Below are 5,786 nucleotides of genomic sequence, written 5' to 3' on the forward strand. Positions count from 1 at the left end.
GTCCCAATTCCTTCCATGGAAGTCTCGCCTGGTTATAGGAGATGTCCATCTCAGCCTCCATATCCCGCTATGCTAGGAGTCTTAGATAGACTTCTGAGAGTTTCCACTCCACTAGATTTCTAGCTTGTCCCAGAGATGCCTTCCAATTCCAGTTGTCTCTTCCAGTACTCTCTCTCCCTCCATCCTCCCCCAAACTCCTGTTTCTATCTCCCTAATTGTCAGGAGCTTCCTGGCCTGGAGTGGGTTGAGACACAGAGTCAGAATCTGGTGTAACTTTAAAGACTGATGGTCTCTAGATGTTCTAGCTCTCTAACAATACCGAATACTGACTTCTAAAAAGTCCTAAAAGCTTTCTTTCTCTTTCTGAGGGTTAAAAGCTGCTAGCTTAGGTGATTAACATGTGTAGCCTAATAATGCAGGGAGGCAGGGAGGGGAGGAAGATTAATTAAAGGACAAATTGCCAGAGCCTTTTCCCTTTTATATAAATACCTCTTGCTTGTCAGGCTTGGGGAGGTTTGGAGCAGGAAACTTCTATTGAACCAGGAGAAGAGAATCACGTTCACTGAAGGAAAAACTTTTACACAAGCAAATATAAAGTCACATGAATTCATATACAGATTCATTTACACACATTTCTTAAATCTCCATTTGAAACAGCTGGACCCAGCTTACATACATTCTCATAATTACATTCTTTTACACACACACACACACACACACACACACACACACACACACACACATCCATACTAACATATGCATTTGGAGCAAAAGACCAAGGACCAACACAGAAAGAACTCACTCATTCTGGATGAAAAATGAGCTCCAATCTTTATTGCACAAAGAAAGAAAAAGCTTCTACTCTTTTATTGCTAAATGAATTAAACCCAAGTCTGTAAGAAGAAAGTTATGCTCTCTTTAATAAGAATGAGCCTCCCTGGATAAGAAAAGACCTGTTTTATCCCATGGTCAGGAGAAGCCTGCCTGTTCATCTGTTCTCTCTGCAACTTCTTATTTCCTTCCCTTTCTTTCTGAATTCTGCACATTGCTCTCAGTTTTTTTAAGTTGCCTTATAATTTCTAAGTTATTCCACTCTGCCTTCTCCTTCTAATCTTGCTCTCTCCTCCTGCTCTGATGTCACAATAATGAATGCTCTTGCTCTCAATACCCTTACTCCCAATGCAATGGCCTTACTTTTCTTCTTGAGTTCAATCTGTCTAAAAAGTGTTCTGTCTAAAAAGTTCTTCCCAGTTCACTTCTATTCTGTCTAAAAAAGTGGCCTCAGCCCAGTTTCCCTTTCCTCCCTTTGTCCTCGGCACTTATACATCTCTCAGAATACACTATCACCTGGTAAAACATTTACCACAAGCTTACACACAAATCCAAATCATATATCGAATAAGAATTTTACAACAGGGAATGTTTACATCCATACCCATTAGGAGTAATTATTTAGCTAATCATTCATCACCTGTTACAGCTCCACAGGTTCACGGAGAGAAAAAAAAGCATAACTAATTTATTAGTGAAGTTTTGTATAGATATACCTAGTCAATATTTCAGCTTTTGCTCTAGCACCTATAATTTGTTGTTCTATTTATGACCTTTGGTTAGTGGTTTTACAACCTTTTGGAATATACTCTGAATAGTAGAATGCCTGCTTACAGAAGCAATTAACTGGTGACACATGGAGACTGGCAGAGTTCTCATTGCAGTTTTGACATCAGAAAGGACGTAATAGCAGTCCCACTATAAACAAGCTTAATGAATACTGTTATAATTTTTAGGAATTCTTACAGGATCATCATTAAGAATTAAGGAGCCATCTATTTGTCTATATAGCATCACTATAAGACAGTACATCTTCATTGTTCTGCAGAGATCTCAAAAGGGTGGAATAATACCTAGTGATAGTTATATTTGTTTAATAATATCAGGAAAAGCATATTAATAGCAGGAATCTTTCCTAAAATGAATTTTTCCTGGGTATTTCCCATGGGAGCAAATCTGTCGTTGATTATTAATTCAAGGCAGATTCATCTAAGGAAGATCACCTGCTAGTTATTAGCTTTCTGGCTCCTGACATCTAATCTCCTCCCCCACCTGAGATGTTTTTTTCTATTTCCCCTTCCCAGAGAGATTCAAGATTCTCTGCTTGAGCCCTACTGGTTATTTAGCTTCTCTGGCTCTGTGGATTGCAGTATGAGTTATCCTTTGCTTTATAGCTAATAACCGCTTATAAGTGAGTACATACCATGTTTGTCTTTCTAGGTGTGGGTTACCTCACTCATAATTTTTTTCTAGTTCCATCCATTTGCCTGAAAATTTTCATGATGAGGTTTTGAATTTTGAAACACTTTGAATGTTAAAAGACTGGTTATTTCAAAAAGACTAATTTTTTTTAGATGTTTGGATTTTTAAAAACTTAAAAATTTGGATATTTTATATTACAATTTTTTAACACTCTGGCTTTTATTTAAGAAGTGATTTAATACAATATTTGATTCGGTACCATTTTTGATTCCCAGGATTGGGTGGGAATGAGGTTTAAGCAGCATCTCTGATACTTCCTTATAACAGAAAGCAATATGGAGGCTCGGCAATAAACATTGATTGCTGCTTATGTAAACTCAGCTATAGAAAAAAAAAGTGACATGTAAGTTCTGTTTGAGGCATTCTCATTTTCAATACTGTGCACTAGTAACAAGGTACTCCAGATGTTCCACCACTGACCAGTAAGTTATCCATGACCATGAAGAAACAGTATCCTTACCAATGCTTGCCATTCATATTGTTTTATATCCAAACGCACGCATATAAAATATTTGCACAGATATTAATGTTAAGAATTGAAAAATGCACAGAAAGGTCCACAAATAGATGTTTGTGTCCTGGAGCCATACAGATATTTTCCAGGCTGGAGGACGAACCCTGGCTACCTATTTAAAAGCTTGTCACAATTCATGTATGTTAAGGAGAGTTCCAGAACTGAGGTGGCCTTTGATTCTGGCTTTGGAATTCCTCCTTCACCCTCGCCTTGACTGTTGTGTTAATAACTGTTGGAGACCAGGCTGAGAAAAACCAGGCCTTTTACAGCCTGCATCTGAGAGCCATATAGTTCTTTCTTAAGAGCCGAGTCACCCCATTTCCTCTCAAGGCTGTTCGTGGGAATCAGCAGATTCCAGCCCTACACAAACATCAGGGACTGTTAAAGGAGTATCCAGCATTCCGGAGCTGCCCCTGAGTTGCCGCCTTGAGCTGTAAAGGAGGATCCAGACTTCGAGATAAGCCGCCCGGCGTTCTGGAGCAGCAGCGTTAGCACTCTGAGATACATCACAAGAGTTTCCAACCTGCGATCAGCATTTGTCCTTCGCTCTGTTTCTTTTGATGGTTCTCAACCCCTCCGTATTCCCCCTCACCGTGTATATAACTAAAGCCTTTTTCTTTATTAAACGGACTCTGACAAAGCTGCTGCATGGTCCCCCTCTCTTTCTCTCTCGCCCATTCCATTAGGTTCGCGATCCCCCTCAGACTCCACAAAATAACTTGTCCCGTGGGCCGGGAAAGATAAGGATAAGCAAACTTCTTTTTCAGAGCTTCTGTTATGAGGGCAGGGCAGCAGGGTAGTTGTATCCTTGGGCCTCGGCTTTACATCCTCGGACCTCTTGACTGACCATAGCTTCACAATGTTCATGTCTTTAAAGATCTCTAGCGTATTTGGTATGCCAGGCTTCTTTGGGTGACCCTTAGCCAAAGTCTTTCCAGCATCTCTTTTGTTCTCTCTGTTCTTTAATCAGATCAAGAGCAGACATACTTTGGTGGAGCACCAATGGAAGAGGAGGGGAAGGAGGTGATGGTGCTATGGTAACGGATGTGGAAGTATCTAAGTGACCTGAACTGGGATTCTGTTGCTCCTGCAAGGTCACAATCTTGGCATTCTGAGCCCTAACGGCAGCAAGGTCATTCTGGAGTAGCCAGATCTTCTGCAAGGCTTCCTCATTGGTCTCATTTTGGAGGAGGCTCATCTTGAAACAAGTTCTAGAAGGAAATATGCCTCCTCCGGGGCTTCTCAAAGCCAGGAAGGTCATCCTCAAGGGGAGAGGCTTGGACCTTACCTCTGCCCTGAGTCTTGTTGAGCACGCTCCTTCTGTAGATCCAACATCAGCAAAAGATGCCATCACATCCTCTCCTAGGACTCTTGGATACTGAATCAGAGATAAGTGGGTACCAATTTTCCTGATGATGCTTCAAGATGAACCATACAGGTTTACAGACCAAAGTACCAACTACATACTGACCCCAATTTGCTGAAACACCATCCTCATGGGCACTTAATCCAGCCCAGCATTTAGATGGCCAAGTCTTTCCAACATGCAGTTGAAGTACTTTAGGCATCCATAGCAACACATGGTCCATAGAGCATAGTCTGCTGCTGTGATGTTTCTATTAATGTGAGACCTTGGATGAATAAAAAAGGAAAGGTTCTGGATTAATAGTGATATACTTCTGTGTTAAGTTGACAAAAGTTGAGTTGTCATGTCTAGTTTTATGTCAGGTTGACACAAGATAGAGTCATGGGAGATGAGGGGGTATCAGTTGAGACAATGCCTCAGTAAGAATTGCTTGTTGGCAGGCCTATGTGGCATTTTCTTAATTAGAGATTGATGAAGGGATAGTCCTTCCTTTCCAAGCCATGGAAAGCAAGCAAGCAAGCAGCACCTCTCCTTGGTTTCTGCATCAGCTCCTGCCTCCCGTCCTAGCCCTGCTTGAATTTCTGCCCTGATTTCCTTCAGTGATGGACTACAAAGTGGAAGTATACAACAAATAAATCTTTGTTTCCCAATTTTCTTTTGGTCCTGGGGTTTCATCATAGCAATAGTAACCCTAACCAGGAATTTGAAGTAATTTTGAAATAATATGATCTCCTCAAATTTAAGGCTTATTATTATCTCTCCTCCTCTTCCTCCTCCTTTTCTCTTTTCTTCTTCTTCTTCTTCTTCTTCTTCTTCTTCTTCTTCTTCTTCTTCTTCTTCTTCTTCTTCTTCTTCTTCTTCTTCTTCTTCTTCTTCTCTTCTTCTTTTTTCCTCCTCCTCCTCCTCCTCCTCCTAATTATATTTTGTCCCTTAGGCTGTGAGTCAGAGCTGAGCTGGCCCACATGCCCTTGACTCACAAGTTTAGGCTTGTTATTTGGAATTAGATGCCTTCTTGACATTCTCCTCTCTACTGTTACTTTGTTCCTCCTCCTGGTTTTTTTGGTCTTTGAAATATTTCTGATCTTTGTTCTTAGGGTGTCTCAATTCTAACTCTGACCCCACTGATTTTGTCTCCTTATGCTATCCGGATTCCAGCTGATGATCTATCTCCACTCATTCATGAAGAAGATAGCACTTCCTCATAGGCAGATCTCGACACCAAAATGGCAGCAGGTGCCGTGACTATAACTAGCGTGTTGGAATAGGATGCTGGAGTGGGAACCAGGGAACAATGGCAGTGGAATCAGATGCTCACAGTGAAAGTACAGCACAGCTTCTGGGCAAAGCAGAACAGGCAGATCAAATACAGGGCATGTACAGGTCTCATGAGTTGAATCTCCATCTGAGGAAAAGCCAAGAAAGGCATAGCATCAAGGTGAAAAGATCATGGTGGCCCAGGTTAAGGACATAATTAAGAACTTGTCCCTTTAGCTGAGTGTAATGGACAGCAGGGACATGAGGTGACAAGTTTGGAGGAGACTTAATAAATCTCTCTCTCTCTCTCTCTCTCTCTCTCTCTCTCTCTCTCTCTCT

General features: G+C 41.2%; 1 pseudogene; it reads right to left on the reverse strand.

The window, feature by feature from the left end:
- Nucleotides 1-3,333: 3,333 nt before the first annotated feature.
- Nucleotides 3,334-4,348, reverse strand: LOC110326068 (annotated as a pseudogene).
- Between the last annotated feature and the right edge of the window lie 1,438 nt (nt 4,349-5,786).

This window comes from Mus pahari, chromosome 9 (assembly GCF_900095145.1).
Source record: "Mus pahari chromosome 9, PAHARI_EIJ_v1.1, whole genome shotgun sequence".
NCBI classification, from domain to species: Eukaryota; Metazoa; Chordata; class Mammalia; order Rodentia; family Muridae; genus Mus; species Mus pahari.